The sequence below is a fragment of the Tachyglossus aculeatus genome, chromosome 11 (assembly GCF_015852505.1).
Source record: "Tachyglossus aculeatus isolate mTacAcu1 chromosome 11, mTacAcu1.pri, whole genome shotgun sequence".
Classification (NCBI taxonomy): domain Eukaryota; kingdom Metazoa; phylum Chordata; class Mammalia; order Monotremata; family Tachyglossidae; genus Tachyglossus; species Tachyglossus aculeatus.
Window position 1 is genome coordinate 50,766,607 of NC_052076.1, and position 20,304 is coordinate 50,786,910.

At 43.1% G+C, this 20,304-nt stretch overlaps 1 pseudogene; it reads right to left on the bottom strand.

Moving 5' to 3' along the window:
• Positions 1-17,799: 17,799 nt before the first annotated feature.
• Positions 17,800-17,930, bottom strand: LOC119935411 (annotated as a pseudogene).
• Between the last annotated feature and the right edge of the window lie 2,374 nt (positions 17,931-20,304).

Sequence of the window (20,304 nt, forward strand, 5' to 3'; positions counted from 1 at the left end):
ACTGTCTTCGTACCCATTAGTCAGTAACTACAAAAGCACCTCAATTATCCAAACTACTCAGGGCCAGGCATAATTTGGATAATCGATAATCTGGAGAGAAATTTACCTGTCTTAGCACTTGTAGAAGGAAAAATCAGAACAGTCACTTCGGCTCAAAAGAGAGTGTTAATAAAGGCGGCAAGCAATTTCTGGTCATCTTATAACACATCCCAGCCATGAGCACACGTGACAATCATGTGAAATGGTGTAAAAGATCTATGATACAATGCTCCATGCTGGAAAAATAAATGGTCTGAGTAAATGGAGCCGGAAAAATGAGCTTGCGCTGTTTTTGGAGTGATGGGGTGGCTAGGATTCTCTAATGATATTTTCGGCAGCTCTGTCTCCTCCGAGGTGTGTTTTAGCCCTTTACTCTGAGTGTGCAGCCTCATGGTATTTCCCCCAGTTTATGTGCTGGGTGCACACCTTCCTGGCTGACAGGGGTGATGATTTATGTGGCCTTGCCAAGGGGGTGGGTATAGCATGGAGCAGCATTCAGCTGAGCAGCCATGGCAACAAGTCAGATTAAGGAAGCAGTATAGCCTAGTGGAAAGAGCATGAGCCTGAGAGAGGACCTGGGTCCTAATCCCACCTCTGCCACACACCTGCTGTGTGACCTTGGGCAAGTCACTTGAATTTTCTGTGCCTCACTTCCCTCTTCTGCAAAATGGGGATTATATACCTGTTCTTCCTTCTACTGAGACTGTGAGCCCATGTGGGACATGATTATCTTGTATCTACTCCAGTGCTTCTTGCAGTCCTTAGCCCCTAATAAACACTTAACAAATGCCAACATGATTATTATTATTATTATTACAAATGATGAAAGGGACCTATGTACTGCCCTCCTCGTGGCCTTGTTCCCCTAACAGGCCTCTCCTTATTATCCAGGTGAGCCTCTGAATTAACTCTCCTCTGGTCTACCTGACAACCCAAAACCCTGAGCGTTTTGGAAAATTGAGATAACCCTAACTGAGAAATTCTGACCCCAGTTTAAGTAGAAACATAGGTAAGGGTATTACCTATGGCGAACTAAAATGTGAAAATCTCAAAGGTGATCAGAACAAAAGCTTTGGGGATCCAAAAAATCAAAACCTCAATTGAGGTGACACTAATGGACAACTGGGAGACAACAGCATTAGCCAGGCCAGCTGACATGCAGTCAAGGATGTCAACATTTCAATATGAGCATGGTGTTTAAGTAGGGACAGAGCTTGGGAAAGGACGGGTCGTTGTGGGTGGGGGTCTCATGGTAGAAGAGTAAAGAGGGAGGGAAGTGGAAAAAGATGGGAGAGAGGGAGGAGAAGAGGCATCGTGGTGGAGTACTTACCTTCTGCTTCCATTGCTGTCAAGCAGCAGGGGCTGCAGTTCCAGCCTAAGACAGCCCAGATCTTCTGCTCCAGATGGGGAAGTGGCAAGGCATCTATTGTATTTGAGCACCTGGCTTCATTGATTTATCAGTGCTCTTTACTGAACAGTTCTTGAGTGCCATGCACTGTACTAAATGTTGGGAAGACATACGTTCCCTGCCCTCAAGGATATTATAGTGGGACAACCTGATCACCTTGTAACCTCCCCAGTGCTTAAAACAGTGCTTTACGCATTGTAAGTGCTTCAGAAATGCCATCATTACTATTATAGTGGGGGCTTACAGGCAGCCAAAAAATATTTACAAATACTGGGTCCAAGAGAAAGAACCAGTTTATAGTAGTACAAATCTATCAAGATGATTAGTCAATCAGTGATATCTACTCTGTGCAGTGCTTTGCACATAGTAAGTGCTTCATAAATGCCATTATTATTATTACCATTTGTAGAGCACTGTACTAGGTGCTTGGGAAAGTAAAATAAAATTGAGTTGGCTGACATGATCCCTGCCCACAAGGAGCTTACAGTCTCAATGGGAAGACAGACATTAAAATAAATTTCAGATAGGGAAAATGGCAGGGCGTAAGGATATGTACATAAGTGCTGTGGGGGCTGAGGGTAAGGTGAATGTTAAGTGCCTAAGAGGTACAGTTCCAAAAGTACAGGTGACACAGAGTAGAGAGTGGGGAGGGGAAAGGAGGGCTAGTCGGGGAAAGCCTCTTGGGGGAGGTGTGATTGAGGAAGGGCTTTGAAGGTGAGGAAAGTAATGCTCCATCAGGTGTTTATGGGGAGGGTGTTCCAGGCCAGAGGGAAGACCTGGACAAGGGGTAGATGATAGGATAGATAAGATCGAGGTACAGTAAGCTGGTGTTAGGGGAAAGAATTATGTTGGCTGGATTGTAGTAGATCATCAAAGTAAGATAAGATGGGGAGAGAGCCGGGATGAAATAACTGAATTACTATTATATGGTCTGTCCTCATTGGGTTCTTGGTCCAGGGTTGAGAGGAGGCCCTGATATCTACTGGAGAAAGCCCGTGATAGCTGCGGTCTGCTGTCAAGGTGGCAAGGAGCAAAGCCAACTCACTGGCCCACTGTTCCAAGGGACAGTGTAAGCTAGCTATGGCTATCTGCCCTGCCCAAAAACCGAGGTGCAACCTAATGGTTTCCTCTGTCCTGTGGAGGTGATGGACCTTGTTCCTATGGAAATGATACCCCTGTATGTTACAACCAGATAATAGATTGAGCAGAGGCTCTATGGAGGTTTTGTCACCAAGATGGAGAAAACAGTGCCACACTTTGTGGGTAAATAAAGCGACAGCGGAATAAAGGGTAATCTTCATCCGTACCATCATCTTCAAATTCAAGGGCCACCTATGTATGCCACCCATGCTAGAAATTGTCATCATTTATTTTATAGCTTAAGTTAGACATTGGAATGAGCTCATTATTATTATTATTGATAATAATAATAGTGCAATTCGTTAAATGTACTTTATGTGCTAATAACTGTACTAATCACAGAGAAATGTACATTTAGATCAGACACAGTCTCTTTTTGTCTCTTTAGGTGCCTCATATCCTACAATGTTGAATCTGATTCCATTGGATTTTCTCTTCCCTCAGAAAATTCAGCCATTTAAAAAAAAAAAGTGGCAGAAGCCATCTTCATCAGACTTGTAAATTTGGGCTTTAAGAATGATTTGAGAAGTACTGCACGTCAGCCTGCAACTTGAACAGAAATTCCCAATGACAATTTTGTTTTTTGAATTTAGACCATGAGTTTTATTTTGGTCCTTCAGAAGTACAACAGCTGTAAAAGCAGAATCTGACCCTTTGGTATAATCAAAGCCAGGGTTGGTTAATGAAGTTATTGCTGGTTTGGCAGCAGGGATTAAGGTGGGTCTAAACCGAAGAATAGAGTAAACTGGGTTTGAGAAAAAAGTATGCAACTGAAATGAGAATAGTATTTTTTCATTCAAAAGGTGAGCAGAAAAATGTGTATCTCAATGCACATCTTTGCCTGGGAAGGGAGAGATTAGTCAATCAATTAAACACATTTATTGAGCACTCACTGTGTGCAGTGCACTGTACCAAGTGTTTGGGAGAATACAGTATAACAGAATTAGGAGACATGTTCCTTGCCCGTGGAAGAGATTAGGTTCAACAAATTTTAACTAAGGGACATCAGCATTTCTCCCATCCTGCCTGCCTTTAAAGAAATATGTCCCCCAGCCTCCTACACCCCAAGCTCTGAACCCACCATTTTTCTTTAAACCTGTTCCCTCTCCTTCCCTTTTCTTGACCTTCCAGTCTCTTTCCTCACTTTCTCCTTGTCTGTTTCTATGCCCTCTGTGCTGTTCTCATTCTCTACTCTCTGTTCCATACCTTCCCTACCCCAGCTTCGGGGATTGGGCAAATAAAAACAATTGCTGACCTGATGATGGTAACATCATCGTTATAATCATCATAATTGTGATATTTGTTTAATGTTTACTATGTACTAAGTACTGGGGTAAATGTCATCAGATCAGACAAAGTCCCATTCCACATGAGACTCACAGCCTAATGGGAAGGAGAACATGTATTTAATCTCCATTTTTACAGATGAGGAAACTGAAGCACAGAGAAGTTGTGACTTGTCCAAGGTCATACTGCAGACAAATTTCAGAACCAGGACTAGAACACAGGTCTCCTGACTCACACCCTGTTCTCTTTCCATTAGGGTACGCTGCTTCCAGGAGTTTTGCTTTGCGAGTAACAGAGATGACTAGTGAATTTGCCTTTCTGGCATAGTGCCCCAAGTAGCTGAAGCGTTCACAGTGATGCTTAGAGAACGTTTAACAAATGTAAACTACTCAGCTTTTTTGGTGTACTGGACATCCAATATGAGGATTTGGGGGGTGTACTGGTCCACTCTCACTCTCGCCTTCCAACCTCTTCTCTTTCTAGCCTGATCGAATTGCTCTCAGTATCCTGAGAGGAATCAGCAAATCACTCATTAGAGAAGGCCATGGCCACCAGTAAAGAGACAAGCCACAACGTGGCCCACAAAATCACTTGGGCTGGCAAATTTTACAGTTATGCCACAGATCCCCATTTTGCTTTACATATTGTTTTCACTTCTGGGTTTAGGGCTGCATCTTTTTTTGGTTTTGGTTTGGTATTTGTTAAGCATTTACTATGTGCCAGGCACTGTTCTAAGCACTGGAGTAGTTACAAGCTTATCAGATTGGACACAGTCCATGTACTACATGGGGCTTTTAGCCTTAATCCCCATTTTTCAGATGAGGTAACTGAGTCTGCGAGAAGTGAAGTCATTTGCAAAGATCACACGGCAGTACACTTAAAAGTACCATTGGATAACTCCCTCTCCCCTCCACTGCTCTTCTTTGTTGGCAATAACACTTCTTAGCAATAGTAGTTGTAATAGTATTTAAAAAGCACTTGCTATGTGGAAAAATCTTTGCTAAGCACTGGGAAAGGATACACATGGGTGAAAAATTAGGCATGATTCCTGGCCCCCAAGGGATTCTCTATCTAAGCATAAGAGAGGAAAGAGTTCTGGCAACAGATAAGTAAAGATAAAACAATAAGAACCCCCAAAGAACATTAAAGATAAAGTCAGGGATAAGTTTAAGCAAAATAAAAAGGCAATAGGAAAAGAGTTTGTGGCTTCTCACAGCTCACTGTCTAATGTTCATAGCTACAGTCACAGTAACCACTTGGGAATGGGAGAGGTGATTTGTTGTAGTGGCTGTAATCTCCTGCCTTGATTGTCGCTGAAGCATAACACATGTCTCACCCCCTTTCCCTGGATCCCCACTGGAGTAGGGAGGTTATCCCCTTTGGTTGGTACTAGAATTTGAGTTCTCATAGACTCTGCCTTCTTTCCTTCCTTGGCATGTGATCAAATGAGGCATGCATCACATTAACTGCTTTCTTACTGACTTTTATTTGCCACTTCATAACTGTCTCTGCTTCTCACATGTTCAGTTCATTTTAGGATGGAAGACGTGGTATTTTATATTCTATATTTGGTAATTAGCATAGGGTAGTAACCTAATGAGCTAGAATTTTCCCCATTGCCATGGCTGTACCTTGGGGCAAGTTTGGTCTATTTTGGAAGCCATAATAACTAGATAAGCCTGAGCAGTAGCTCAAATAGAGCAGTAATATGCCAGTCATTTCCTAGTGGGCTTCCAGAGTACTTATTTTCCTATGTGAGACATAAACACTGCCAAAATATTAAAATAATGACAATAGAAGAGGGTGATGACTTAACTCACTTGTCATGAAGTGCTATGAAGCAGTACTCTTGCTCTAAATTTTCTAACAGGCCCATGAGCATTTTAAGGAGGAACTGAGCAAAGATAAATCAGAGATTTGACGGTAGTGAGGTGTCAGTGATGGCTGGCTGAAAAACCTATTGAGAAGTAAGTGAAGGTCTAAGAAAAAATCCTTTAGAGGAGTTGAAGCAAGGTCAGGGCCCCTTGAATAGTATCTTGGGTCAGGACAGCAGCACAAATGTGGCTGTTTCAGAAAGGATCCTTTGGAAGATCACAGCAGCTTCTTTTAAGCTTCATCTTCTCCCTAGATTATGGGACAGATTTGGTGCCTCTTTAACTGGGAAGATGAAAAAGCTGGAAAACATGCATTAATTGCTCCAAAGGCCTACAATAAGAGGGCAAGCACCTAGATTATGAATCAATAAGTAGAAGGGTGGAGGCTTGGGAACGAGCTGCCTTTTTATGGTATTTGCTTGGTGTTTACTGGGTGTCAAGCACTATTCCAAGCGCTGGGATAAGTACAGTTAATTGAGTTGAACCCAGTACCTGCCCCAAATGGAGCTCACAGTCTAATTAAGAGGGAGAACAGGTTTTGAACTCCCATTTTACAGTTGAGGAAACAGGCACAGAGAAGTTAAGTGACTTGTCCAAGGTTACAAAGCAAGCATTTGACAGAGCAGGAATTAGAACCCAGATCCTCTGCTCCCCAAGCCTGTACTCTTTCCCCTAGTCTACCTCCCAACAATGGATTCTTGCCTTGCATTGTCAAGGAAACATACTACCCCCTCCCACCCTAAACTCCCAATTTCTCAGCCAAACAGAGTTACCTGATAATGTCTACATATCCATCAATCAGTTCTACGTATTGTGAATGTTCGCTTTCTGCAGAGCACTGTGTACTAAGTGCTTGGGAGAGTACAGCAGAGTAAATAGACACAATTCCTGCCCTCAGGATGCTCACAGGATAGTGGGAATAATTTGGACATCTGTTTTCCAGTACCTTACCAGGTGTCAAAGCGAAAGCTATGATCGTGGTCATCCATCAACACAATTGAACTTCCAGATTCCATATGATAAACTCACTTAACCTTTTGAAGGCAAGCCCTATCTGACTATCTTTCGTAGGTTGAATTTTAGTGAACTCCCTGGCCCATTTAGCCCATCTGGTGAGTTGCTAACATTAGCATCTATCTGGATATTAGTAACAGACTGGGTAACTTCAAGGACACCGTTTTATCTTTTGCCTGAGTGGCCTACTCAACAAATCAGGTGGGGGTGATGATGGAAGTGATTATTCCCCAACCCCTTCATGTCTGCATTGTGGTGAGGCCTCTTCTGGTGAGTAATTTGCCTTAATCAATAGTCTCAATCAATCGTATTTATTAGCCATCAACGGATAGCTTCCAGGAAGGAGTGAATAGAATCACTTCCAAATGATATCCTCTTTAAACAGCTAGTCCTTACAGTTCTGATCACATCCGATTTCCTTCCTAACAGGGTAAAAATCCTCAGAGGTATCTGATGTGATTAGTCCAGAGAACATTTCTGCCCCATCACTCAAAGGGAGACTAACTTAGTGGAGTTGTGTAAAGGATCTTACCATTTCAAGAGGTTGGGCTAAGGCATTTCATGCTTTAGAGTTTTCCTCACTCTACACTTTCAAAGCATGATGCCATCATACTGTTCTGCCAGTTCTTGATCATTCATGATAATGGATAATAAGAGGGTATGATTTCCTTGCTCCTCTAAAAACAAGGGAGCCCAGGATTTTAGCTAACATCCCGTAACATCTAGTGCTCCAAAATGGAAAAATATTTTTGCTTAAAAAGAGGCCCTCAAATTTTAATTGACTTAATGCACATTGATCTTTATATGATTATTGTCTTTGTGGCTAATTACTAACAACACTTGTGGTTTTCAGTTTAACCTGGTCAGTTGCTTAAACAGATAGGTGAGTTATTTCTACAGAAACTTCCACTTCTGTTTTCCCCATCCTGTAGGAAGATATGCCCATCCTCTGAGAGGGCAGAGGGAGAGATGCACTTACCCACTCACACTTATCTCTTACACACACACACACACACACACACACACACACACACACACACACACACACACCCCTCCCCCCCCCAACCCCCCACTGTTCTCCATAGATGTCTAAAGGTGCTGGTGGCTTCTCCTTTCTTCTGCCAATTCTGATGACTTACTTCAAGATCATGTAATGTGGGAGCAAATGCAGAGATGATTATAAATGCAGTTAAAAAAATCTGTAAAACCACCTGAAGCATTAATAGTATTATTTGTTAAGCACTTACTGTGTGACAAACACTGTTCTAAGTGCTGGTGGAGATAAAAAGGTCAGATTCAATCCCTGCCCCAAGGAGGGCTCACAGCCTGGTAGGAGAGAGAACAGGTATCTAATCCCCATTTTACCAATGAGGAAACTGAGGCATAGAGAAGTGAAGTGACTTGCCCAAGGTCACACAGTAGGAAAGTGGCAGAGCTGGGATTAGAACCTAGGTCATCCTCTGACTCCCAGGCAGTGCTCTTTCAACTAGGTCATTCATGCTGCGTCTCTAAGCAAGAGTTAAATAATATAATGTCTAACAGGGTTCCCAGGGCCGGTGTAGAGGCGGGATTAGAGGTGCATGCCTCCCTATCAGATTATTGTATTTTTGTGGTCCAAATACTATGAATACAAGCTTGATTCTGGGCATCAGGTTACTTATATGGTGCAATGGTAACAAAACATACATTTTTTTTAATTAAAAAAAGAGTGATTTAGAAAAATATCAATCTCTGGTGAAGACACAGCCATAGATTCCAGTGCCGGGAAGAAAAAAAGCAGTAAGGATAGAGATAGAATAATTCCCCAGATAAAGGGACCCAGAATTCAAGGAGAGAAGTTGAAGGAAATAGCATTAAGCTAATGAGAGGCATAGTGACCAGAAAGCTACAAGGCATGAGACAGTGGGAAACAGGATAATAAGGTGTGAATCATTAGTGGCAGGTGTATTTCCAGAAGAAATGTGGTTCCTTGATCCTAGTAATTTGGCAGCTCAGAAATAATACTTTGAAGAATAATGCCAAGCTTCCCTGGGCTTTTACAAGCAGCATTTCTGAGGCTGTTTTGAACATATCGTGGTATCTGATTTCATTTTTTAGTAAAAATGACTTTACTGGAATTGTAATTAACTAACAAAATATCTTACTGGGAAGTGTATTTACCAAAAGTCAGGAGAGAGAGAGAGAGACAGAGATAGAGACAGAGACACAGAGACACAGAGAGAGAGAGAAAGAGAAAGAGAAAGAGAAGAAAAGTCCCTAGGGGAAGAGAATGCATCTGAAATCCCACTAAGAAATCACTGCACAGGAATCAGTAGTTATCAACAATTAAATATTGGCAGCTAGGTTAAATCTCAAATGAAACTAAAACAATAAAGCTGTCAAGTAGTTAGAAATTAATCATCAGGAGAGAAGATTCTTCTTATTACTAAAGACCACTAGTAAGAAGCAAACACTGGCTATAGCAGTGCTGGAAACTTGCAAAGGGCAAGTTATGTTTACTGCTCAGGGGTCCCACTTTCTGCTGCCTGGAATATGGGATGCACTTAGCCAGACTGAAGTGTAGTCATCAATTGTTGTTTTGAGGGGTTTTTGTTGTTTTTTTAATGGTATTTGTTAAGCCCTTGTGAGTGCCAGACACTGAACTAAGCCCTGGGATAGATAATAATAATGATAATAATAATTATGGTACAAGCACTGTTTTAAGTGCTGGAGTAGATACAAGTTAATCAGGTTGGACACAGTCCCTGTCCCACTTGGGGCTCACACTTTTATCTCCATTTTACAGATGAGGTAACTGAGGCACAGAGAAGTTAAGTGACTTGCCCATAGTCACACAGCAGACATATGGCAGAGCTGGGATTAGAAGCCAGGTCCTTCTGACTCCCAGCCCTGTTCTCTATCCACTAAGCCATGCTGCTTCCCCAGCTAATCAAGTTTTTTTGTGGGCCGGTGGTTTATTTTAACACTGGAGAAATGAGAACAATTTTGCCTTCAGTTTGTCAAAGTGTGAGATCAAGAAAGCTAATGGATGAGAAGGCATTGATCAGTGGCTAAGTGAACCTCGTGGTTCTAGGGGTCCATGTGCCCACGACAGGTAGGCAAGACGCTTGCCTAGAAGCTCTCTTAAGACCCCTTCCAGTTCTGGGCTATCACTGCTTTGATGCACTTAAACCTCTCCCCACCCCTTTGGGAGTTTATTTACTGACTGAGATGAGATGGACCAATCAAGTCATTAAAAAGTGTCTGGTGTGGTTTTGGGAGAGAGGAGGTGTTTGACCTGTTAGGAGGGCTTTGGGAAGGGATCTAAGAGATTTTCTAGTTCGCTGATGGGAGACTACAGCTCCAAAAGAAAGCTTAACGAAGGAGGAAGGATCTGAATAAGGGTGGCATGGACTTTGGTGGATGGGAAGATGACCACAATGGAGAGTCCTGGACTAACAGTTTGGTAATGTGAATGGATAGAGCTAACCTCACAGGGAGAGCCCAGCTCAGTGAGACCTATACAAATCATCAATCAGTGGTTTTTATTGAGTGCCTAGACTTTAAGCTTGATATTCATTCATTCATTCAATTGTATTTATTGAGTGCTTACTGTGTGCAGAGCACTGTACTAAGTGCTTGGGAAGTACAAGTCAGCAACATATAGAGACAGTCCCTACCCAAAAACGGGCTCACAGTCTAGAAGGGGGAGATAGACAACAAAACAAAACATGTACACAGGTGTCAAAATCGTCAGAACAAATAGAATTAAAGCTATATGCACATCATTAACAAAATAAATAGAATAATAAATATGTACAAGTAAAATAGAGTAATAAATCTGTACAAATATATATACAAGTGCTGCGGGGAGGGGAAGGAGGTAGGGCAGAAGGGATGGGGAGGAGGAGAGGAAAAAGGGGGCTCAGTCTGGGAAGGTCTCCTGGAGGAAGTAAACTCTCAGTAGGGCTTTGAAGGGAGGAAGAGAGCTAGCTTGTTGGATGTGTGGAGGGAGGGCATTCCAGGCTAGGGGAAGGACGTGGGCTGGGGGTCGACGACGGGACAGGCGAGAATGAGGTACAGTGAAGAGGTTAGCAGCAGGGGAGTGGAGGGTGCAGGCTGGGTTGTAGAGGGAGGGAACGGAGGTGAGGTAGGAGGGGGCGAGGTGATGGAGAGCCTTGAAGCCAAGAGTGAGGAGTTTTTGTTTCTGTTATGGGCAGGGAAAGTGTCTACCAACTCTGTTTTATTGTAGTCAGTCAGTCAGTCCATCACATTTATTGAGCACTTAATGTTTGCAGAGCACTGTCCTAAGTACTTGGGAGAGTACAGTAGAACAGACACGTTCCCTGACCTGATCTTACAATATAGAGGGTGCTTAATACAGTGCTTAACACACAGTAAAAACACTCAATAAATATGACTTGTTCAGTTAATATGACTGATTGGTTACTGTGTTCAGAGTACTGTACTAAGTGCTTGGGAGAGTACAACAGAGTTGGTAGACACACCTTACCCACAAGGAGCTTACGGTCTAGAGGGGAAGTCAGACCCTAATATAAATGCATAAATTATGATTAAGTAAGTGCTGTGGGGCTAAGGGTGGGGTGAATATCAAATCAAGTGCTTAAAGGGCACAGATCTAAATGGATAAGTGATACGGAAAGCAGAGGGTGTAGGGGAAAAGAGGGCTTAATTGAGGGCTAAGAATCTAAGCAGCCCCCCACCCCCCCCCCCCCAAAACCATTAAGCTTGTTTTGGGCAGGGAATTTATCAGTTTATCATTGTATTGTACTCTCCCAGGCCCTTAGTACAGTGCTCTGCACAGTAAGCACTCAATAAATGTGATTTAGTGAATGAGTGAACAAGACTTTGAAGGTGGGGAATCTGGTGGTCTGCCATATATTTGGGCAAGGGGAGAGGGGCACCAGAACAGAGTGAGCATGTGGGAAAGGTGTAGATAGAGAGAGACAAGATTGAAGGACAGTGATCAAGCTGGTGATAGCAGAGCAAAGTACACAGGCTGGGCTGTAGTAGAAAATCACTGAGGTAAGATAGGAGGGAGGGAGCTGATTGAGTGCTTTAAAGCCCGTAGTCAGGCGTTTCTGTCTGATGTATTCACGTATGTACAACCACTGGAGGTTCATGGGGAGTGGGGAAATATTGACTGTACATTTTTTTTAGAAAAATGATCTGGGCAGCAAAGTGAAATATGGCCTGGAGTGGGGAGGGTCAAGAGGCAGGGAGGTCAGCGAGGAGGCTGATGAAGGCGGGGTTGGATAAGTACTTGGATCAATGCAGTAGCAGTTTGGATATACCATTCAGATGGATGCCCACCTAAAGTCTACCCCAATCCTCGGGCTTCTCATTCTGCATCTAGAACTGCCAGCCAAAGCCCCAGCAGTGCAAAGCCTTCCCTGAGCTGTAGTACTGCCAGCTTCTTTGGAACAACGATGCATTTTAGCCATCCCCAAGACTTGCCACTGGCTGGAAGACAGCATGACAGTAAGGAATCTGAAGAACCAGGTGCCAGGATGAGACTTCTGCCTGAGGAATGCCATGCAAGTGAATGTCTGCACATCGACCTCAAAGAGGGTCCAGGGTCCAGGCAGCCTAGCAGCAGAATAGGGGAAGAGATGACCTAGAACTGCCAGCATGGTTAGGCAGCAGTGAAGCAATCCGAGAGACACCTGGGCCAGTACTTAGACTGAGGATGCAACATTGTCAAAATACCCTGCTCCTTTACTTCTACTTCGAAAACATGACTAGCAGGGAAGAGGGAGTGCATATGGTGCTGTGTAAACCACTAGCACTATACTCACTTTCTCTATGCAGGTTCTACGTCTTGAAATCTCAGGATTGAGGCTCTGCTTCACTCCAGACAGAAGACTCCGTCATCACAAAAATACTGTATCTGAACAAGTCAGATATGCCCCCTTTCAGTACTGCCAGGCTGAATTGTGACAGACTGCCCCAGGGTCACCCTCCCAAATGTTAGCAAGCTCCTAGTTCAGATGTTGTCCATAGTCCCACTAAGACAGACAGATTTTGTGGAATTTTTTTCAAGCTCTTTCATTAGATTTGTCCTGGACAGACTTGGCCAGTGTGTTTCCCCAACAGCCTCAGATGGAGAGACACAGTTTCAGGGTGCCCAAATTCTCCTTGCCAGCCCAGTAATGTCAGTGAGTTTCTGTTTGGGGGTCAGGGTCTCTGGCATCTTAAGTGGAGCCTGGTCAGGGCTGGCTGCCCCTTAGCCAAAGCAATTCCACTTTATTCCCTACTGCTTTATTTGAAACCCTGGTTTAGACTTGGCCTTAAGCCCAATTAAGTATTGTCATCAATCAATAATTGCCCTTGTAAACCAGTATGACATAAGTAAAATGTCACTGAGATAAAGTCTTGAATATAGCTGGTTTTTTTTTAAAAAAAAACCAAAACAAAAAAAAAAAGTAGCTTGTCTGTGCCTTGCCTTCTAAGGATAACTGAAGCAGCTAATGTGGTTTAATTCTGAAATGATTATTGGATATTTGACCCAGAACTTTTTCTTACCAATTCCATACGTTCAGATCATGACAGCATTCTTTTCCTAATCATTAAAATCCAAGGGGAAGCCAGTTTATACAGTGCATGATGGATTTAGAGGCCAGAGGCTCCTTTGCTGACCTTCACACAGGCACAGGCATTTGATGGAAAAGACACACATTTTCCGTCCCCTTTGTAATTCAAGAACGCAAATTCAGAAATATTTAAAACTAAAACTACAAGGACCCAAAAAAAGCCTTAAAGGCAGCCAGAACAGTGCTCCATTGTCTTTCCCCTGCAAACAATTTCTTTGCACATCTCAGGAATGTCTATTTTGGTGTCTGTAGAAAAAAAAGTCCAACAGTTAACAACAACAACAACAACAACAAAAAACTCCCACTCAGCTCTTAGAGTTCTGCAGACATACTGGGTGCATTTTTGAAATAATTTACAGGAGAGACAAGGAACAAAGTTAAAGAGAAGAGACATAAATATGTCCTTTTTGCAAAGTGCATTTCAGTGTTCACCCACATTTTTAGGCCCTGGAAAATGAAAACCAAAAATCTATCTGTCTGAACAACTGGCATGTAGATGAGTTCTGCTTATGTGTAGTCTGTAAGCTCATTATGGGCAGGGATCATGCTTGCTAATTCTGTTATACTCTCCCAAGTGCTTAGTACACTGCTCTTCACGTAGTAAGCACTCAACAAATACCATTTGTTGATTGATGTATTTCCTCGTGGCCTCTATGAATCCTTTCTTTGGATGTGTATGCATACATACACATACATACATACAGTTGTGTATGTGTATCTTGTGTATGGTGATGTGTAAGATTGATTGCTTTTCTGTTTGTATGTATTGAAAATGTGAGTTCATCCAGCTAGCGGTAAATGCAAATACACTGCACACAAAGACATCAGAACCTTTATTTTTGAACCGAGTGTATGTACTCATGTAGATAAAACTACTGGTTATCGGGATTAAGCCTAGAAGATGTCTAAAGAAGGAAATCAAAACCAAGGCAAATTTATAGGAAACTGAAGCTAACCCAAAAGGTCTCAGAGGATTGTATTCCACAGTAACTTTGAGCTGTCTACACCATTTTAAACATAAAATTTATTTAGAATGTTTCAGGGAAGGTTTGCTCCACAAACACCCAAGCACTTTGGACTTATGCACATGTTAAAACAGAACAATCAGCAGGATACTGGCTGGGTCACCAACTATTTAACAGACCCAGAGCTGAATGGCTTGCATATTTGGATAATAAAGAGGCTTTTCTTTCTTCTTTTGCCTTTTAATAATGATTTATCCAAATACTTGTGCCAAATGAAACTTGCTTCAGCTAAAGGTGCATTATCTATTCTTCCCTCCTCCTCAGGTCCTCAGCGGTCCAAATGTGTAGTGTGTTGAGGGGTAAATATTTGACCACTGTTCTCGCCACCACAGCACAGCCCCGAGTGACCCTGCATTAATTAGCTGGGAATTTCAGGGCTTTGAATCTGATTGAATCAAAATATTGTTTTTACAAGTTGATGAAGGCTCTTGATTGATGTGGGTCCTGCTGATTCTTTAAAGGATTAAATTGTATGTACAGATTACTGAGTCGTAGCTGTCATGGCTTAAATGGGACTGTTTTTTAACAAAGCTAGAAAAAAATGAGTGTTGGTGTGTATTTTTTTCCAAATAGGTACAGCGGAGGTTCTTTTTGTGTGTGTGTGTGTGTGTGTGTGTGATTTAAAGACAGGCAGAGGAAGAGAAAGAGCAGTAGATAAGAATAAAGAAAAAGTAGGGGAGGAAAAAAGGAGAAGAATGATAAAGGAAAAGACAGGGAAGGAGGGAGGAAAGAATTGGGTGACTTTGAGGGCTGGATTTCCATTCATTCTGAGCATGTGTCTTTCACTTGAACATCTTCCATGATAAGCAGTGAGATATTTTACCCTGGGTGCAGAGAGAGGAACCTAATCATTGGGGTTTGAGCTGGTCAAGGCTTGGAGGAGTTGAACAGTGCAATGCAACTCTAGTGAGACAAACATCCACTGCCCTGGGTCACAGGACTCTGCGCAACCAGAGAGATGAAGGAAACTCTTCACGTCTCTCAATCATCCTTCTGTCCATAGGAAAGAAAAGAAAGGGGCAGGTGAAGGGGCAGAAATAGATCAAAGAAGGTTTCTAGTATCACTAATCTCCCATCAAAAGCTCCTAGGAGGAAAATAAAGAGAATATGCTTACTCCCAAATGGGGTAAATCTGAAGGTTTTGCCATCTGCATCCTGGCTGCATAAGTTTTGATACACTAGGCACGTGTTGACTTGCACCTGCAAATCTACTAAACTTTAATCTAATTTCATGGAAAATGGCTTATTCATACATCAATCAACTCATAAGCAAAACAATAAAAGGGAACCAAAAAACCACGTGCCTTAGGCAGTGACACCTTAGGCGGCTCGTTAAAGTGCGTCTTTGTACATATCTGCGTCAGCTGAACTGAACAGCAGGCTGTGTCTTAATGGAGTTAATGCTGCCAGACTCATTAGTCAGCTAACAATAAGATTTGTTACTAGTGGGGGTTTTTGTTGCAGTTCAGCTCTGTTCAGCTGAAGAACAATAAGTTGGCACTGGGTAGATAGGGTGGTTTTGATTTGGGACTGCATCCTGTGTGTGTCTCCTCCTGGGCTCAAGAGCTCATTCAATTGACAACTGCTACGTAGGGATGCTAGCAGCACCTTTCCATTTCCACCCACCACAAGCCTGCTGGGTTTCTGGGGAATCGGCTCTAGAGTCACCCAAGGTGGCAATGGGGTGAGGGCCAGGACGGAGGGTGGTAAAGCTGTTAGTGAGGGTTCATTCATTCATTCATTCAATCATATTTATTGAGTGCTTACTGTGTGCAGAACACTGTACTAAGCACTTGGGAAGTACAAGTTGGCAACATATAGAGACGGTCCCTACCCAACAGCGGGCTCACAGTCTAGAAGGGGGAGACAGACAACAAAACAAAACATATTAACAAAGTAAAATAAATAGAATAAATATGTACAATAAAATAAATGTGAGGGGGCCTCTGGAGAAGCTCAGAGAAGGCTCTGGTGGATTACGGCTCCAAAGCATCCATCTTAACTGCACAACTGCTTCCACTGACATTCAGTTGGTTAAAGTGATCTGAAAGGCCCCTTTCCTGGACGGTTATTCGGGGACAGCAGAGCTAGACTGTAAGCTCATTGTGGGCAGGGAATGTGTCTGTTCATTGTTGTAGTGTACTCTCCCAAGAGCTTAGTACAATGCTCTGCACACAGTAAGAACTCGATAAATATGATTCAATGAATAATAATACTTTTGGTATTTTAGCACTTTTGTTACAGGCACTTTTTTAAGCACTGGGGTAGATACAAGTTAAGTTGGACACAGTCCCTGTCCCACATGGGGCTCACATTCTTAATCCCCATTTTACAGATGAGGTAACTGAGGCCCCGATAATTTAAGTGACTTGCCCAAAGGCACACATCAGACATGTGGTGGAGGATTAGAACCCAGTCCTTCTGACTCACAGGCCTGTAATCTATCCACCGAACCACTCTTGATCCACATACAGCAGGAGATGGGGCCTGGAGAGACCTGTCCCTTCACTTCTCCATGTGCAGCTTTGGGCAGTAGGTCCTGAAATAGTCCTTTCTCTCAACTTTCTCTCTTCTTCGCCTCATCTTCTTCCCAGGAACCTGGCTGCCCACTCTGCCCTGCAGTCATTGGGAAGCCACTCAGTGAGGAACTGAGCCATGGAAGGAGAAGTGTTCCTATGCCACTGACCCTGGGGACCCACTTCTGGAAACTCTCTGAGTCTGGGGGATTGCGTGAGCTCTGCCCCTGGGGTGTCTCTATTTCCCTCATCCTCTGTGGTCGTGCTGGGTGAGGTAGGGTATAGGTTGAACGAAGGGGCATTTCAATTTCCTCTGTCTATGAAGAAGTCACTTGGCCTAGTGGAAAGAGAATGGGCCTGAAGGGTATATAGGTTCTAAATCTGGCTCCGCCACTTATCAGCTGTGTGGCTTTGGGTAAGTCACTTAACTTCTCTGAGCCTCAGTTACCTCATCTGTAAAATGGGGATTAAGACTGTGAGTCCCATGTGGGACAACCTGATTACCTTGTATCTATCCCAGCACTTAGAACAGTGCGTAACAAATACCATCATTATTATTGTTATTATTCTCAGTGCCTCAGCTTCCTCATCAGTAAAATGGGGATAACGTACCTGTTCTCCTTTCCTCTTAGACTATGGGCCTAGCGTGGGGCAGAGACTGTGTCCAAGCTGATTATCTTGTCTTATGCCGTTGAGTTGTTTCGGACCCATAGTGACACCACGGACACATCTCTCCCAGAACGCCCTGCTCTCTACCTGCAGTCATTCTGGTAGTAAAGTATCCGTAGAGTTTTCTTGGTAAAAATACAAAAGCGGTTTACCATTGCCTCCTTCCATGCAATAAACGAGTCACCACCCTCGACTCTCTCCCATACTGCTGCTGCCCAGCATGGGTGAGTTTTCACTTGTAGCAGATTGCCTCCCACTCGCTAGCCAAGCCAGGAATAGAATGGATATGCCTCTGCTTGACTCTCCCTCCCATAGCCGAGACTGGTAGAGTACTGGAAACTCTCCAGGTGTGACCCTGAGAGGGGGATTATCTTCTATCTACCCTGATAATTAGTACATTGCTGGACACAAAGTAAAAGCTTAACAAATATCATTATTATCATTCTTATTATCATCATTATTGTTGTTAGTGTTGCCGTTGCTACATTTATGGAAGGGAAGCAAGTAGGAAAATGCAAGCAAAACCAATGCCAGCCAGGGCCATGCAGAAATCTAATCATTCCAGCCTCGGTTCATTCAGGAAAAAATAATCCCAAAGTGAAGCTGGATGTGATCAAGTCCAAGAGGCAGGTCATATGCCTAGAACACTGGGAATTCCTGGAGTGAGTATGAGGCAGGAGCTAGGAAAGGGGAGTGAGCCAGCTGGGGAACGGCAGGGGAACCAGGGACAGCTGACCCAGCCTGCCTCAGGTCCTGGCTCTTTGCGAAAGCTCTGCTGCAAGCATGCCTGAGCTGCTGTCAATCAATCAATAGTACTTAATAATAATAATAATGATCAGCACTTACTGAGTACAGAGCACTATAGTAAGTGCCTGGGAAAGTGCAATTCATCAGCGTTGGAAGCAGCATGGCTCAGTGGAAAGAGCACGAGCTTGGGAGTCAGAGGTCATGGGTTCTAATCCCGGCCCCGCCACTTGTCAGCTGTGTAACTTTGGGCAAGCCACTTAACTCCTCTGAGCCTCAGTGACCTAATCGGTAAAATGGGGATTAAGACTGTGAGCCCCACGTGGACAACCCGATCACTTTGTATCCCCCCACAGCGCTTAGAACAGTGCTTCGCACATAGTAAGCACTTAACAAATGCCATCATTATTATTATTATGATGTCCTTGTCCACAAGGAACTTACAGTTTGGATGGTAACCAGCTCCACACTGACACTGACCCCCACTCACCTTATCCAACCTCAGTCTCAAGGGGGTGGTAGAAGGTGAAGGGGTTTAAGGCATAAATTCAAGAAAATCTGGTCTCCCTTTGGTTTGTGTATTAGCATTAACATTGTCCTGATCAGAAGGGAGCCCCTGTATGACTTTTTGGTCAAAGAATTATCCACAAAAAACAGTTTATCCCTAAGAAAACCCATCCTTTGTTTGTGAAATGCAAATGCTGGAAATATTATAGTTGCTCCTGGATCTTTTGTGGGGAACTTGATGGATCTCCAAGAGCTATTTAATGCCATTCAGTTGCATGAAAAACAGCAACCTGAAAGAAAAGACTGGGGCTGAATGATCCTGATAGAAGCAGTGTGACCTAATGGATAGAGTACGGGCCTGGGAATCAGAAGCACCTGGGTTCTAATCCCAGCTCCACCAGCTGTCTGCTGTGTGCTCTTGAGTAAGTGATTTCACTTCTCTGTGCCTCACTTACCTCATCTATAAAATAAGGATTAAGAATGTGAGCCCAATGTGAGAGATGGACAGTGTCCAACCTTGTCTATACCCCAGCGCTTAGAACAGTGTTTGGTACAGAGTAGGTCCTTAACAAATACCATAATTATTATTACAGTGCCTGGCACATGATAAGTGCTTAACAAATACCATGAGAAAAAAACACTGAGCCAAATCAATATCTGAAGGCATATGTGTATTGGATGTCATGTCCTTCTGCCATATCAGTGTGTTGCTTTTGGTGGCTAGAGAATTTAGGAGAAACAAGCAAACCTTAGGCTGACTCTCAACTCAGGCTGTCGAGATGGTGGATGAAACAGAAGTCACCCTAAAGAATAATCTGTGAAAATAATTTTTCAGAAATGTCATAAATATAGTTGGAGGTTTCTTTCAAATATATTCCTGGGACTGTAACCCAAAGCATGTGGGTTGCAAGCTTCCCCTGGAAATTGGCAAACTGCTCTTTTTTTCAATCCCACCTCCATCCTCAGGAGCACAGAGGGAGGAACCAGGAATTCCTCTGAATTTTCCTCACGGTTTTACATTGATAAAAACCTTTTATTGTATTTGATGAAGAGAAGAGTCATCAATTGGGAGGGGCAGCTCTCAGTATATGTGTGAATTTCCACTTACTGTTTCTCTTTAGCATGTAAATAATAGATCATTCTCCCAGTGCAGTTATACTGTCTGAAGAACGAAGCTGGTAGGAAAGAAAATTAAATCAAATTCTCACAGAAGTCAAACAATCAATAAAATAATGACAAAAAATACATGAGCTCTAGACCACTGATCCCCTCCCCTTAAGTATACAGAAAAAAAATCCCTTCTTTTGGGGAGAACAGCCACAAAATTCCTGTCTCTCTCTTTTTATTTTCTTAAGTGCAGGCAACTCGCATAACAAGCCAGTGGCCTTCTCCTCGACTCTGTCTGCTTTTGTGGTGTAACTTTACACTTGAATGGTTTATGTAGCACAAGGGCATCCAAAGTACAGCCTCCCTCCTTCTTTTCACTCC